An 18305-nucleotide genomic window follows, 5' to 3' on the forward strand; every position below is an offset into this window, starting at 1 on the left:
CCATAGAGCTAAGTCGGCGGTAGTCTCATTCTCCAAGCCGAACAGGTCGAAGGGTAAGAGTAAACCCTGAAGACAAATCTGCCCTGGGGACAGGCACAGGCGGAGTCCAACAGACCGGACCACCGGCAGCCCCCTGCAACTCCCGCCAGACGAAGGTCGTCATGGGTTCTCTCATGCCACTGGAGGTCTACCTGGAAGGAGTGAAGATGGTGGGAGTGAGGACTGCACAGCCACACCCTCACCTTAATCCCTACCTATGTGCAAGCCCCCCCCCCCCCCCCAAAGTCCTGTGGCGACGTGGAATGGCGGTTGGTACAGGCCAAGGATGTGATGTGGCTGGAAGTGTCTAGCCAAACCATACACACAGGCGACAATGGAGTGATGGTCGTTGAGACTGCGGGATGGAGCAGCGAGTCGCCTCGGCAGCTTCCATTGCGACTGAGCAGCCCCACACTGCTCACCCCTGAGACGGGGAAGGACCTAGAAAAGGTGGTCCAAAAATTGTCTGCACTCCTATCTCCGGGCGGAATACCGCAACCGTCGGTAACCGACTTTCCTGTGCGGAGAACATTGCAGCAACGGCTCGCTCCTGCAGATTCTTCCTCTACAACATCAGAAGGATACGACCATTCCTTACCAGAGAGGCAGCGCAACTCTTGACCCAGGCACTGGTCATCTCCCGCCTGGATTACTGCAATGTACTCCTGGCTGGGCTCCCCGCTTCAGCCATTAGACCTCTGCAGCTCATCCAGAATGCTGCTGCCCGGCTGGTATTCAACCTCCCCAAATACTCGCATGTCACCCCTCTCCTTCGCACCCTGCACTGGCTCCCGATAGCAGCTCGCATCAGATTCAAGACCCTGGTGCTTGCATACCAGGCAGCTAAAGGGACAGCCCCTGCCTACCTGAAGGAAATGGTAACCCCCCAAACCCCTGCCCGCTCACTCCGCTCCTCCACTTCGGCTGGCCGACTGGCCCCACCTCCTCTACACAGCAGTCGGGCTGCCCGATCACGTCTCTTCACAACACTGGCTCTCCGCTGGTGGAATGAGCTCCCAACGGCTGTCAGAACGGCAGAGTCACTACCCATCTTCCGTCGTAGACTGAAGACCCATCTCTTCAGGTTACATCTTAACTGCTCCTCCTGAGACATCTTCTGACCCTCACCACTACGTCTCCTAAAGACACCCGCTTTCCCCTCTACTGTGTCCCTAAGAACTTCTATTGCCCCCCTTGTACTGTTTCTCAGTTTCTCCAGAAAAATAATAATAAAATAAAATAAAAATAAAAGTTTTAGTAGAAGGCGATAATAGGGAGAAGGTTTTTCCTTCTATCAGTGGCCCCGGGCCCGAGCTAGAGTACTCTTCCTGCAACGAATGGTGGACTGCTGATTCACATGCTTAGGATTCAAATGAATTGATTGTAAGTCGCTTTGGAATAAGGCGTCTGCTAAATGCCAAAAATGTAAATGTAAATGTAAATGTCGGAGCATCCCCCCTCGCGGTTGAAAAAAACATAACAAAAGAGTGTGCGTGTGCGCGTGCGCGTGTGTGTGTGCGTGTGAGTGTGCGTGTGTGTGTGCTGACGCATGTGCATTGTGCATGAGTGTGTGGTGGGGGCTCCGTTAGGGCAGTTCTCAACCTTCCCCTAGCCCACAGATGACTTGGCCATTTCAATGAGTCAGAGTCAGAGTCTACAGAACAGAACAATGTATTCAGAAGACATAGTTACACATGACATCTGCTTCTCCCATTTAAGCATACCATAATGCAGTGACAGAATGGGCTAGATTAACTGAGACAATAACACAAATGCTATTCCCCACATACTGTAGTGAGGGTGTCACTATATCACTACACCATGCGTGATACATTCAGGGGAAAGCACTGTAGTTCATACTTTGCTCAAACTGTTCCTGAAAAGAGGCTGCCAGTGCCTCAAGAAGAGAGAGAGATTAGTGAGAGAACTCTTATTGAATTTGGCATGAGTACACAGTGGTCTGTCCTTACGGGGCAGTATGCTGTGCATCTTTTCACTTAGGGCTATTGATTAGCGGATAGCACCAAGAGGACAACATGAAAGCAGCCAGCAGCAATACTGTAGGCCCATCCCAGCAGCATCTCCCTCTGGGCTGCAGCGGTCCGCACACACACACACACACACACACACACACACACACACACACACACACACACACACACACGCACACACACACACACACACACACACACACACACACACACACTAAAATAGACAGCAAAATAATAATAATAATAATAATAATAATAATAATAGTTAAATCAATTCTGCAAGTTGGCATTTTCAACATCTGTCCCAGTCAGAATTCTGACCACTCATCCGAAGCGCCACCTAGAGCCTGGCTTACCCACATCTCACAAGTCAAGAAATGGCAAGGGGAATTAAGGAGGACCAGTCACCACTCACAGTCTTCATTAGCAGAGGGGGGGGAGGGAGCTTCCAACCTAAATACGATCAAGCAAGTAATTAAATTAAGAAATCCCCTCAGGCATCTCTCAATGTTGGTTCACACAATCGGTTGACAAACTCGTCACTTTCCAATAAGCTTTTTTTTCTAGAAAAAGGTTCTTTAGTTAAGGCTGCACGATGAAAAGATCACATGGGCAATCTAGGGCAAATTGTAATGAGCAAGCTGAATCATGAAAGATTCAAATTGCATGGTATCAAATCTTCATTAATCTAATGGAAATGGGAAAATGTGAGGGAGAGAAACAAGAGAGATTTTTTTGGAGCATGGGGGAAATGTATCATCTATCTTCTTAAATGGACATATAATCTCAGTTTGAGCCAACCATTGAGTGAGTGGACTCTACTGTACACTACAGCACCAATTTCAGCACACTGACTGGAGTACGTACTGCACTCAGGTCACTCAGTCACCCAGGACTTCGACGGGAACATTGATTCACATGGTCCTTCCGTCCTGGATTACATTAATACATGTGGCAACAGTGTCACCACCCACAAACATTAGAACTTTCCCCAACCAGAAGCCTTGGGTGAGCAGTGAAGGCACGCAACTGCTGAGGGAACACAACACTGCTTTTAGATCTGGAGATGCAGAGGCCTACAGCTCGTCCAGGGCTAACCTCGTGATGGTTTGGTGTATAGTGTGGACCCAGGTGTGGCACAGGACAAAAAGCAGATGGTAGGCAGCGATTGGCAAAACAAAGTTCTCTTTACTGAGATGGAAAAACGCAGAGGTACAGGGTGTGAACATTAAAAATTAAAAGGGGAGAAGAACCAGTCTCCAAAAACAGGCTAACAGAAGGATATGATGCAGATAATATTCTAAAGAAAACCAACAGGGGGAACACTCTCAATACCTGTATTAAAACTATAAAGAAAACCAACAGGGAGAACACATCTCAATGACCTGTTCTAAAACTGTAAAGAAAACCAACAGGGAGAACACATCTCAATGACCTGTTCTAAAACTGTAAAGAAAACCAACAGGGAGAACACATCTCAATGACCTGTTCTAAAACTAAAGAAAACCAACAGGGAGAACACATCTCAATGACCTGTTCTAAAACTGTAAAGAAAACCAACAGGGAGAACACATCTCAATGACCTGTTCTAAAACTGTAAAGAAAACCAACAGGGAGAACACATCTCAATGACCTGTTCTAAAACTGTAAAGAAAACCAACAGGGAGAACACATCTCAGTGACCTGTTCTAAAACTAAAGAAAACCAACAGGGAGAACACATCTCAATGACCTGTTCTAAAACTAAAGAAAACCAACCGGGAGAACACATCTCAATGACCTGTTCTAAAACTAAAGAAAACCAACAGGGAGAACACATCTCAATGACCTGTTCTAAAACTGTAAAGAAAACCAACAGGGAGAACACATCTCAATTACCTGTTCTAAAACTATAAAGAAAAACAACAGGGAAAACACTTATCAAAACCGGTGTTAAGTGTCCAATCAAACAGAGCTGAAGCACACACTTACTTTGGGAAACATAGAGAGATTAACCCACAGGGAGTGCAGGGAAGTGGGGACATAAAGGCCCAATCCAATTTCTTATCTTTACCCCTCGTTTTTGAGTGCCACTTGCTTTTCGGCTTGCCCGTAGGAACAGAGTTACAAGTCGTAGTGGTTGAAATCTTCCCCTATGAAATGGGATAACCCTTCAAGACCCTGATACGTCATCAGTAGTATCATAGAAAAGCATGGATGCTCGCGAACTTATACGTTTCACGTGATCAAATAAGTAATAATAAAAAATTAAAAAACAATGCAACAAATTCGCTGATGGACTTTAGTTCAATTTCAGGCATTATATGCCATCAAAGGGGAAAAATGCGACATGGAAATATGTCAAAATGTGGGACTGTCACAAATCAGCATTAACACTAGAACAGCCATGCCTTTTTTACCTACTAAAAGAGCCGTCTCGGGGGTCTCTTTTACAATGCTCAAGCTGCTATTTACACACAACGACCACTAGTTGGCTGCTTGTAAATTAGCCTGCTTCCTACACAGACTGCAAAATAGCTTTATATTAGCTTATCCTGATGTGATTTGGAAAATGTATGGATACTGGGTGGTAGAACGCACATATCTAGGAAAGGTCATGAAAGGTGGGTCCTGAAATGTGATCGAGTGCAAAGATATAAAAAATGTCTTTACTCAAACAAATGACCCCTCATGGCTACATTAAAACAATGTTGTAACATTAGCTAGCTAGTTAGTTATCATCATTTTAAAATCTTTATCATTTGTGGTTTTCTTTTGTTGCTTGTGCGTTCGCCACTATCTTGGAGATGATTAGCAAGGCATTCTGGGAGATTTTGCATAACACTCCATTTGAAAAAACTCTGTTTGGAGGGTCATGTAGCTACTAGGTCATGACCCTACCACTTCGCTCTACCACCTCTCCATCCCAACAACAATCGTGACACCCTACCCCTACACGTAAATGTGCAAAACTGAGGTGTAGAGCTAAGTGAAATGGGATTGGGCCAAATTCACTAGTGTCAAACAGGTGCAAGACTTTAGTCCCTGATAATCGGAAACAGGGAATGAGGCAGGCCACCAGAGGGAGGCACCAAGGAGTCGCCAAGGAAAATGCGACTCCGACCGTAACATAACCTGAAGAGGGGCATCAGGAAGGCCAAATCACACCATCAAACCACAAACTGCAGACTGAGGAGCACTTTCAACGCAACTCTAATCCCTGATGCATGTGGCAGGGCATCCAGGCCATCAACCAGCACTGCCTCCCTCCCCGATGAGCTCAACTCTACGCTCGCTTCAACCTGGACAACAAGGAACCAGCCATTAATGCTGAGTACCCCCCAGACATACAGCCCCTCACATTCTCCATCACTGATGTGTGCTGCGCACTGAGCAAGGTGAATGCATGCACGTGTCGTGGAATTCTTTACACAGAAAACGTTTCAATAATGGTCAAAGACTAAATCTGAAATACTTTGAAATAAAATAACAAAGACCAGAGTTGATGGTTCTCCTCAATAAGACTTTATTACAAATAACATAGCCTGAGGCGGTCCATGGATCGTCTAACCTGGGCCTCTCAGCTCATAATCATTTAACAGTTAGAATTCATTGAATATTCATCCTTCTCAGTTTACATCGCTCATATGTAAATTATTCATACCTTATTGGATGTTCGCCACCAGTATCATCCTGGTTCTTCTATCTTATCACAGCTGGGTCACCCCTCTTTTCTCTCATTAGTCCACCCAGAAACACACTGGTGGAGAAGCAACCATTATTTCATAACTAAGGATGTCTCAGTACCGTTCCGTACCACTCTCCATATCCTACAGTCACTGATCATTTCTTATCTACAAACACACAGCTCCTGGGCCCCATAGCCTTTATATCAATACTTCTCTGTGTTGCTATGAATTTCTACTATACAAGGCTGCTGGCCCTGACAGCCTCCCTGGCCATGTGCTCAGGGCGTGCGTTGGGCAGCTGGCCGAGGTCTTCACTAATGGCACTTTTCCACTACAGACCGCATTTGTATCCGAGCCGTGCCGTGCCGTACTTTGAGAAACGCTTCTCCATTATACTGAACGACCCGGGACAAGGAGGAGTTACGTGTCATAAGATTTCCCCCCCCCCCCCGCTATACAGATCAGCGGGGGGAAATGTGTGTCTCCTGACACGTTGAGCACTGTGCTTTTTTTGTTGGTGAACTACCGTAATAAGCCTAAAAAAGTGCAACTTCTCTGCTTTTAGAAACTGTTTGAATTTTTTAGATTGGGCATATAGTTCATGAATTACGGTAGTTTGAAGTATCATGCTTCCTCCATTGAACGGAAAGTCCTATCTATCCCATTCTATGGGCCGGTTTCAGAGACAAGGCTTAAGCCTAGTCCTGGACTAAAAAGCATCTTCAATGGAGATTTTACATTGAAAGTGTGATTTAGTCCAGGACTAGGCTTAAGCCTTGTCTGTGAAACCGGCCCAAAAAAGTGTTTTAGTCTTCCCCCTTTCCACTGGTAATAAGGAATTGGCAAGAATAGATCGATATAAATAGATCAACATAATGCAGCACTATCATGCACAGATCAGCCTTAAAACATATAACGTTAGATATATAACGGTGCGACGTATTTCTACGGAAAGGCTGACTGACGCGGGGCTCATACCATCTCCGCGTTCATTATAGATACGCTTGCAGCAGCGGGTGAACTCCCGGTTCATTGAGTTTATGGTTAAAAGCATATCTTCTCGGGGTGTCAGCGCGGTGGTTCAGGGCTCAAAATGACCGTATACCGATGGTGAAGTTAGCAAAGTAGTATTGTGATTGTACCGCCTTCATAGCCAGTGTTATTCACGGGCAAACACGGTGCCCGGAGGCACCCTTTGCGGGTTAATAACTGTGATCTACCGTGGGTTAGGATAACAATTCAAACGTGTCCGGATAGGGGAGAGGACAGGGAATCTGAAACCATTTGAATGGTGTCGATACGACACTGCTATCACGGTCGACACCGACATTATTTATATATACAGCATATGGATGTTACCTGCCTGTTACCTGCCGCTTTCAGTTCTACAGGACATCGGCATAATAGCGATTTTTTGTTATGCTTGTTGTAAATAAAAGTTCTATGATGCATTGAAATGACATTAAACTAAGATAATACGATGGTTATCATATTTTTTCAAATCTTTATGAATACGTTATTACAGAAACTGTAAGTGACATTTTCCTAGAGCGAAATCTGTTGTGGTATTTAAAAATGGCGGTTAGTGATGAAATCTATGAACATGGGATGACGATTTCCATTGACCAATCAACGGTGTGCAGCGTCACACGTCACACGCAGCCTGGCAAAAAGGTTCCGGCTCTCAAAAAGGTTCCTGCTGATCCAGACCGACAAATGGAAAAGCGCCAAAGAAGCAGGCCAGCCTGGGCTGACCCGGGTCAGCCCTCTAGTGGAAAAGCCCCATAACATGTTAAACCTGTCACTGGCCCAGGTTAAACCTGTCACTGGCCCAGGTTAAACCTGTCACTGGCCCAGGCAGTTGTCCCCACATGCCTCAAGTCAGCAACCATCGTGCCGGTGCCGAAGCATTCTGCTGAAGCGGGCCTGAATGATTTCCGCCCCGTTGCACTCACCCCCATTATCATGAAGTGCTTCAAGGGGTTGGTACTGACTCTCCTTAAAGGCCACCTACCGCCCACACTGGAGCCCCACCAGTTTGGCTACCGCCCGAACGGGTCAACAGAGGATGCCATCTCCATGCACAACACTCCGCCCTGACCCACCTGGACAACAACGACACGTACGCAAGGATGCTGTTCATTGACTTCAGCTCAACACTCAACACCATACAGTAGAGCGCAGTACATCACCGGTGCCCAACTCCCTGCCGTATGGACATCTCTCACCTCAGCCATGGACTGTTTGCCCTCCTCCCATCCGGGAGGTGGTACAGGAGTCTCCGTTCCCGCACCAGCAGGCTCAGTAACAGCTTTTTCCCTGCAGCTGTTACTCTGCTGAACTAAGAATCCCGGCGGTAGCCCAGATGCCCTGGTGTCGGCGGAGGGCGGCAAGCATCATCAAGGATACCTCACACTCCAGCCACGGACTGTTTGATCCCCTACCATCTAAGAGACTCAGGAAGTACAGGATCCTCAGGCCAGGAGCTTCTGTCCCTGCCGCCCCCCCCCCCCCCCCCACCCCACACACACACACATTGCATTGTAATGTTCACAGTGCATTGACAATGACTGGTACATTGGGACACTGTGAACATTCCAATTGACCAATTCTACCGCTGGTTGCACACCCCTGGTCAATGTGATCACTCTTCTTTACCCTTTGTACTACTGCTATTTACAATACTACCTTTACACATAACGCATTATTGCTCAATGCACATTGCACATGCCTCTTGGATATAGCCTCTTTTATACATCTGTACATTACATACTGTACATAAGCTACCTTAACTGTGCATAGCTCATAACTATAATAATAATAATAATAATAATAATAACTTTTATTTGTATAGCGCTTTTCCTGCAAACGTTCATTATATACGGTAATCATAATTTAATTATTTAGTCATTTAAAGGCAATATTAAAAAGATGAGTTGTTAGTCTTGACTAAGGTTTTTCTGAGGTTGCATCCCTAATGTAAACTGGCAGTGCATTCCACAATTTGGGTGTATAACATGAGAATGCAGCCTCACCAAATCTCTTCTTTTGTACATCTTCTTTTGGTACACAGAGAAAACCAGCATCAGAAGACCTGAGAGCTCTATTGGGCTGATATGCTAGCAAAAGGTCTTTTAGATATTCTGGTGCTGTGCCAGTGAGAGCTTTATAAACAAGCAGAAGGATCTTGAAATCTATTCTGAGCTTAACAGGAAGCCAGTGTAGAGTCTCTAAAATAGGAGTTATATGAGCTCTTCTGCTTGTTTTGGTTAAAATTCTCGCTGCTGCATTTTACTATTTTTTTGTTGCATTTTTATACATACACCTAAACTACCGTACACTCCATACTGTACCTATCACTACCATTGTCAATTTGTCATGTTTTTATATCATGTTTTTTTATATCATGTTCTTATATCACTATTTGCGCTTCTGGTTAGATGCTAAACTGCATTTCGTTCTGTTACCAATGGAGGTTGTGCAGATGTACAGTAAATAGATTTTGCCCAACAACAATTGCTTAGCGCATTATGTCCTCTTGTGAGTAGAGGAAGCTGCCAAACAGTTGGGGATAATGTTTTGGCAAATGAGTAATAGTGGAGCCGGCCTGGTGCTGCAGCTGTGCTGTGCTCCAGATTGTCATTGTGACTGGCTCATGAGATAAAAGTTACTAATATTCATGGTCTAACACTTCAGAGAGAGAGGAGGGGGGAGTGGGAGAGGGAGAGAAATAAAGATAAAGAGAGACACACACCAACACACCAGCAAACACACACACACACACACACACACACACACACACACACACACACACAAAAGAGTTCAAGTTTTTTTTTTTTCCCTCTCATGTTTACTCTGCAGATTAGGACCATTGTAAAAAGGCGCAATAGCTGTAATTACATATTTTAGTAGAGTGTTCAGAATACAGCATGTTTCCCCAGGCTGTTTCCCTAGCTACCGTAGCATGGAGATGAAAGGACACAGGCAGGCAGGGAGGAGAGCAGTAAGGCCAGTGAATCAGACGATGTGGAACAGAGTTCATGAGTTCAGGTCTAACCTGAGTCAGGACTTCAAAGCACTGAGATGGGGTGTGTGTATGTCTGTGTGTGTAAGATTATGATTTATAGTAGTGAACTGCAGATAATGCATGGCTCACGGCATATATGGCTAGCTGTGTGGATTAGGGTCAAACCAGGTTGAAATACCATTGATTTGAATGAGCATTGCTCAAAGAGGCACATCACCAATTTCACACACACACACACACACACACACACACGCACACACACACACACACACACACAGACACACACACACACACACACACACACACACACACACACACACACACACAGAGGCATCGGGGGTGGGGGGGTTGTTTACAGCAACAAGGACTGGTGGTGTCGAGAGAGAGAGAGAGAGAGAGAGAGAGAGAGAGAGAGAGAGAAAGAGAGAGAGAGAGAGAGAGAGAGAGAGAGAGAGAGAGAGAGAGAGAGAAAGAGAGAGAGAGAGAGAGAGAGAGAGAGAGAGAGAGAGAGAGAAAGAGAGAAAGAGAGAGAGAGGGAGGGAGGCCGTTTTGACTGCTGTTGACACTGAAACAGGACCGGGACAATGGAGCGAAAGAGCAGTCTATGTACAGTCTATGTATAGTGTGTGCGTGCGTGTGTGTTAACATTCCCTACAACTTGGTTTGTTGTTTTAGGTGGTAGAGTAGATTCTCTCTGCAGGCTCCACAGTGGCATATGTGCCAGGGCTTCAGAGCTGGGGGGTAAACAGCCTCCTAGGCAGCCAGGAAGCAAACATCTGAGAGGCCCAGGAACCATCTGCACAGACGGCAGATGCTGTGGCACACTCCAGACATCACCCTCAGCTGCACCAGGCCAACCCCCCCTCCCATCCACCCCTACCTGGTCAAGCCCAAAGAGTCAAAGACACACAGGGCACACGCACGCACGCACGCACGCTCTTTAGAACATATAGATTGGATTTGCTTTGTTCATTACGATTTATTTGTTTGTTTGTTTGTTTGTTTAAACAGGTCAGGGGGTACTAAAAAGATATTGCATCTCCGATCAGTATCCATTTTTGGTCAAAATCTTTGAAATTCTCAACTTGACAAATATCGTAAAAGCAGAGTATCACTGGACTACTATTAAATCATATTACTATAAGATATTAGTATTAAAACATGGCGATATCACTAAAAATTAGGAGAACATACTGGTATATGAAGTAAGAATATGAGATACATACACATATATTAATATATTTGATACTTTTGGAGTACAGCCCGGCTAAGTATTTAAACAGAAGTTTCTAAAGTGTAATGTGTGGCATCAGGACCTCAGAGTTGCTGCACAAACTATTTAGAGAGAGAAAGAAATATCAAGAAAGTTATATTATGATCCCTGGTGGAAATGGATACACTGTACATAATATCCTGTAGTACAGGAAATGAAGTTGCAACGGGTTGGAGCGAATCCTCATATCTGTTCTAAACTTAGGGTGAGGGTTGACATCTGGGAAACTTCCAAAGCTGTAATAAGGAGAGGTAAAGTAAGCCCAGTCCAGTCTCAGCATTGGGCCAATCTTGACAGATATCTAATTAACAAGTACTCTGTGGATAATAACCTAAACATGATGGGGTTAATGGCCATCGTTAAAAAAAGATTAATTTATATTCAACCTTATCTCAGGTTTGTGCACAGGTTAATTATATTTCCAGCCTTTCAGGCTATTTCAAAAGTACGAGCAACCAGATTACCGAAATGAAGAATCATCAAGATCTTGATACAGAGCGGGTCACTTTCAATCCTTGTGTGCCACAGTGGGTATCATTATCACCAGGGAGAGAACAGAGGGGCCTAAACTCAGAATAGCTAGGACTAGCATTTCTCGAGGCCAAAAGTGACATAATTGGGTAACAGCAGTTATTGATTGACAGCTCTTACCAGGTCTGGCCACTAAAGGCTTCTCTCCATTACCGACTTGGAATATCAACTATTCGTGCATGGTTAAGTGGTGCAAGAACGAGAGACAAACTATTTCACTTAAGCCAATTCCCATCCGATTAAAGGTGTGAAATGGTGTGAGAATGGTCAGGGACTGCTCTTCTGGGACACAACAGTAAGTAGCAGAAACTCTTCGAGGTTGAGGTTGACTCCGAAGCGAAGAACATGTCATGAAAATGTGCATCAGTTTACATCAAGTAAAGGTCTTGAAGTGGGAGAGAGGAAGAGGGCAATACAGCTCTGTATGAATTAACCTTCTAACTATCCGGACTCAAAAGAGAGGTGAATTTCCATTGGCAATTCAGGAATTAAGACTCTGGCACTACAAAGTGTTTTTTGAAGTTCAGAGGTGACATTCTGAATGTGTTGGGTCAAGGACTTAGGAATTAGGTCAAAGGCTTCTAACCTTTTCATCCGATCAAATCATCAGCCTCACAAAGGGTTTTTCTAAGGGATTTAAACTTAATAGAAATCCAATTTCGCTCGATATCCTTTGGTTTTTGGAAAAGATTGGTGCCGCATTAGGTTTTTAACTTTGATATGGTCCCTGCCATGTGTAATATGTGATGAGGGTGCTAACGACAAGGTGTGATGATTAGAGGTATTGATTAATCCCCACTGCATTTCTCGTCTCAAACACAAACAACTATGACATGATGATATTGGGTGTTATTATGCTAATATTGTCTCAACTTGAAACAGAGGTGTTGAAACGACCAAGCTTACATCCTGTCTGATATACACACAAACATAAGAAAAATTGTCATACAATCAAACAGGAGGGAGACGTGACAGGTGACAGGTGACCTACACCATACATTAAGGATGGTTTATGCCCTAAATTATTCATGGTTTATGTCAGAGATTATCTATTTTGAGAACATTTGTGGTTTCATCTCGAACATGACCCCATTCACTGAGCAAAACAGTGACTTTTTGAACTCCACAACTCTTAACAACTGAAGACAATCAAACCACATGTTGAGGAGTTTGGTAATCACCAGACCTGGGTCCGAACAGCATTTGAAAAAGCGTTCGCTTGGCCCTGCCTCTACCAGATGGGAATGGTTTGCAATTTTGAGACTCCACAGAAAAATATTTGAACCCAGGTTTGGTAACCACACTTGATGTTAGCTTAGCTGTTCAGCATGCTAGTAGTAGGTCACAGAATGCAACACACAAATACTGATAGATTTGCGTCCATAGGTGAAAACATCTACAGAATCATGATCATTTGTCAAAGCTGACCCTGGTGGGAAATATGATATTTTGACCCCATAATGCAGATATGATCTGTAAAGGGCTCTGCACACAGCGTGCGATTTCTGTTGCGCGTCAACATTCCATTTTGAAGTTTGAATGGAAGTCTATGAGAACATCGCATTTCAACACACACAGCCCCGATTTTAATCGCATGGCGAAAATTCGATTCCATTCATTTTGAATGGGAAAAAGCACAAATTTGACAGTGCGACAAAACTCGCACGCCGTGTGCTTTGTCCATGATGTATGATCATGTTTTTAATTGGATCTTCAGCATGTTTTCTCAAATATCGTCAGTCTGTGCGTAAGAGGCATGCTGTATTCATCTGTCTCATCAAAGCTTGCATAAAGGCTATTCATCTACAGCTGTATTGAAACTCCCTTCACATTGGAAGCTAGACTATATAGCCTGCCTCTATATCACAGTTCTTCTAGTACTACACAACACATTTCACAAAATTAGTCTGGGTGTACAATATAAGGGGCGTCTTCGAAGAGTCTATTGTTACAGCCTTGTAATGATTTCCTAGTGCTCCAACTGCACAGCAACAAAGGTATCATGCCATTTCAATAAGGGGTTTATTCATGACTGAACTAGACACAAAGAGCCTCTTCTGCTGCATTTGACAGTAAAAAAAAAAAAACTGTCCTATTTGCATTTTAAAAGAACACCTGTGATGGGCATACATTTGGTGTTGTGAATGTGAACCACACTGTGCTAATGGACTGACATTTCTGTGTCACTTGACTCCTTTCAGAGCAAGCTTTTGGAGCGTCAAGACCGACCGTCACGACTGAGCGTCACGACCGAGCGTCACGACCGAGCGTCTGCGTTGCCATACCCCGGTCACCTGCATAGTGAAGTAACCCAGTTACCAGCAGCCAGTGAGAGGGGGTATGTGTTAATACAGATGTGTGTTTGGGGGCACACCGTAGAAGTCCCTGGGGGCTGCCCATACACACTCTTTCTACGTTATCCCTTTTTATTGAATAATACCAACTCTCTGGAACAGTGCCCGAAAAGTTGATCCCTCCCCCATGGGTGACAGAGGTAATTCAATTCCATTCTATTTCCTCTGTTCTCTTCATCTCGGGCAATATTGTCTGACAATTTGTAAGAGATTTCCCAACCTGTACTTAGGGGGCAGCGGTTGACCCTGAGTGCTTGACTTTGAGGCTCCCCTGAGTCTTAGATGAGTGAAAGACAGCGCATGTCTCTTCACAAAGGTATATGTGCATGCGTGTGCGTGCATGCGAATATGTGTACTTGTGTGTGTGTGTGTGTGTGTGTGTGTCTGTGTGTGTGTAGATGCAGGCTAGCAGGGGACAAGGGCAAGAGTCTTGTTCAGACATCTGACATCAAAAAGGTTAATGTTGACGGTGCCAAACAGCACTACAACCGTGGTACTAGTTAAGCTGACAAACAGATACTAACCAAAACCAAAACAATAGGTTTTTAGTAAGCTATGCAGCACTCAACTCACTTTAACGTCATAGTATATATCATGATTATCATACAATATCTGATCTCAAGCTAGTGCTGCGCTTTGTATCACCAATAAGAATATGCACCAATAAAAACATAGCCAAACTTCAAACATCTGGACAACAGTGATTTCGACAACTTCATTTCCCCCCCCAGGTCAATGACCGTGCTATTTTCTCACCCGATATACAACACATGCCGCCACACTCTGGAAGAGAGCTTTGTGTTTTAGTAGGCAGCGCACACAACATGAAAGGACTGGGAAGGGAAGACCGGGAAGACTTCTTTTACACATTGCTAATAGAGCTCTCATAGGTTAGGCGCTGCACTGAGCTGGGCTGCAGAGGAGCGAACCCCCTGTCAAGCTATGACAAGGCATTATACTGCTAATTAGCTCCCTTTCTTCTTTTGAAGATGCACATCTGCAAAACAGCAGAGAGAAGAAGCCTCAACCGAGCTTCCTGATCTGCTCCAGCAACCTGGAGGACAACATAAATGAATTAATAATGGTCTTTATCAAGGCCTTGGAAGAATGTGGTCTAATTACAGTGTGTTTGCATGGTAGACCAATGAATATTGCAAACAAGAAAAGGTTAACTTTCATTTAATTGTGGATTATCATGGGACTATCATGGGACTAAATGTTGTGGACTTTGCTCTGCTCTGCAGTTCTATATTAGCCTGTTAGCATACTGGCTGTTCCAGCTATTATTCTGACTCGTGACGGGTGACAGGTCATGAATAACGTGCCGCCCCCCCCCCCCGGTAGAACAGCTATGACCTTTACTAATTTGTAGCCCTGGGGCATAAACAAACCCTAAACATACAGTGCATCAACATTACAGGAAACAAAACATGACCTCGCTCTGCTCTGCAGTACAACAACCTACCGTTTGTGTGAAAATCCAGGGCTTGAGTTGAGAGTACCCCTATTTACACAATGCACAGTTGGTAACCCCACCCCCATCCCCCCCACACACACACTTCCTCACCCCCTCCTCTTCCCTCCGATCGAGGTTGGAAAACACAGCTAATTAAGATATGTATTAGTCCTCGCATGCAACTCGGATGACTAATGATAGTAAAAAGAGAGCGGTTCCTACTCCGAGCGTCATCGCGGCCGCCATTACTCTATCATCCTGACACCCAGGTGTCTCTGTGCTCAACGGGACGGGCCCCCAACGCTGTGTCCTGTCATTCTCAGGGTATTTATATCAAGCACAAATAATTGACACTGATGGAGTGCCAATCTCCCCCTTCACGTTAGAGAGCCGAATTTGTCTTCTGTGTGTCAGACATGCTGAGAAGAAACCGAAGACCAAACAGAAGGAGATTCTGAAGCTGTGGTGCTCATAGGGCGGGGGGGGGGGCGGGGGGGGAACTGAAGGCATTTCACATAAGTGGATTGGGTTTACGTGAGGATGACACTGGCTGTTTGTCAAAGACCCCCGCGATTAGATCAGGTGGAATATGAAAGGTGTGTGCCATTCATTCATCCAGCATCTCTTATTGACGTTGTTGTGCCGGTTTGGGTTATTGCACACCTGAGGTTGAGATCAACGATATGAGGGATTTCCTCTGGTTCATTCATGCAAAAAAAAAGTATTTTTGTGTTGAATAATTCCCTTTCCTGGAGCAGGAGACCCCCCCCCCCCCCCCTCGCCGTCACCTTCTCCATCTCAGACATAGATTCTTAATATGGATGCTCCTCTGCTACAGGGGGAGAAGGGGGTGTCCTCTCCATGTGGGACTCTCTATGGAGGCTAGGCAGATCCCCAGAGAGACAGGACAGCGAGCTAACGTTAGCATCGCTAGCAATGCTCTCTCCTTTATCTCCTCACTCTTCTGCAGTGACGGCTAGTCAGGCGCCCTGTGGCTAATAATAGGCTTGCATTCATGTAAAGGGTATGGGGAGCCTGATTTCCATGGAGCTATTAAATCTTCCCAGCACTTAGCGTCTCCTCAGCTAATAAACACTGACAGCTGTGGCCTAATGGTCCAGCCGCCAGAACTCACGACAGCACCGCACAACAATTAATTAGCAATTTTGTGGGTCTATACTAGGTTCTTGTCAAGGAGCCCTCTTTTTTAAAGGGGGAGACCATTCAGTTATTTGTGGGCCAGTTACAGCTTGCTGTAATTTGACGAGATGCGGATATGACATCGTACACATGTCAGAAAGGACCTCATTTGATCTATGAGTGGTAAGCATTTAAAAATGCCAATGTTTTGTAGGGCTTACGTATAAAGAGTAAAGGTTAGGCAGAGGTTAATAAAATCTCTATGCATTACACCATTTAATTTTAGGACTCTCAATATCTCTTTGTTCATGAGTATTAAAGAACACTTTGTTGCAGTTGGAGACACTTCTTTCTACTTGACAGTTTGCTGCGAAGGTAACCATGACATTAACAGACTGGGTCGTCTGGGCAGAATTTGTTTGACAAATGTGTAAATATGGTTTTATGGTCAGACTGGCTAAGCCCAGTGTAAATGACCAGAGCCTCAGAAAGAGAATGGATCCTTGAAAAAGTCATTACTTTAGCAACACCCAAGGTTTATACTTTATTTCTCTCCGCTGAACAGCCACGCTATTCCTTCTCTTCATCATTCACGCTAATAGCTTTACATAAAAAGTCTTCTTTCTTCATATCAAATACATCAATACAAAATCCTTGCACCGGCGGCGAGATGTATAAATTATAACAACACAATTCTGTCGATTTGATGGGTGGTATTGCATGAAAAGTTAGTGTCATTACATTTTAAATTACACTTTACGAACAATTATTGCTTCACACCCATTCACAAGACTTAAACCTTTCAGACAGAAAACACCCCCCACATCCCTCTGACTGAGATAGGCTCTCCTATCTGAGACGAGGAGTAAGAGGCTCTTTCTCTTGATGCCCAGGCACTCAGTAAATCTTGACGTGCATGGATGGAATGCCTCTGACAGAAGGTCTGAAATCTATTGTAGGGAACAGGGGGCTTGCTGGATGGGGGAGATTTATACTGTGTTATACAGAGTGCTCACTCTATTAAGTTTAATTGGGTCGGGCCTGCACAGCTCTTCAGCCTATCAGAACTACAATAACCACACAGTGTAAGGTAGCGATTGAGAAAAGTAAAGCGGTGAGGGGATATTTACTTTTCCCCACACAGCCCAACACATGAAAACAGTGAAAAATGCTCCATAGAAAGATTACACTAAATATGTAGATGTCTTGGCTAATGTTCTGTATAAAGTACAATTTGTTGTTGTGCATTACAGAGAACCCCACTGTGCATTTCTAGGGCTGCAATGTCTTACTCAAAGACATTAGAGCCCTATGAAGATATCTGTGTCTGTATTCAGAGAGCTGACCGGTGGTGCATTTACATTTTAATCATTTAGCAGACACTTTTATCCAAAGCAACACACAATTAGAGATTACAGGGACAGTCTCCCTGGAGCAATATACCACTAAGTGCCTTCCTCAAGGGCACACTAGTGGTGGGGTTCAAACTCATGACCTTCTAATCACCAGTCCAACTCACTATCCATTAGGCCACCACTAGGCCAAGTGCCAATCACTCACAGCACAAGGACCTTGGTACAGACAGACCATGACTGTATCGGTAACATTAGGGCAACACACATAAAACTCGAGTAGCCAAACTGCTCAACCAACTAATAATATATACAGTAATAATACAGTATATAACATCATTTGAATACTGTATAGAGACAGTAAAGTGCTGGGTCCAACAGTCATCTCAAAGCCAGCTGTTAGGTGAAGTGTATTATTTAAATAGCGGAGGAGAAGAAGAAGACGAAGAAGAAGACTTCTGCAGCAGCGCGCTGC

General features: G+C 44.5%; 1 protein-coding gene across 1 annotated transcript in view; it reads right to left on the reverse strand.

Annotated features, from left to right (window-relative positions):
- il1rapl2 (interleukin 1 receptor accessory protein-like 2) overlaps window positions 1-18305 on the reverse strand; it is a gene marked incomplete at its 5' end in the record, with an annotated part of 180311 nt that overhangs the window by 21162 nt on the left and 140844 nt on the right. The gene's annotated exons all lie outside the window — the stretch shown is intronic.

The sequence above is a fragment of the Nansenia antarctica genome, assembly GCF_963989245.1.
Source record: "Nansenia antarctica genome assembly, chromosome: 3".
Classification (NCBI taxonomy): domain Eukaryota; kingdom Metazoa; phylum Chordata; class Actinopteri; order Argentiniformes; family Microstomatidae; genus Nansenia; species Nansenia antarctica.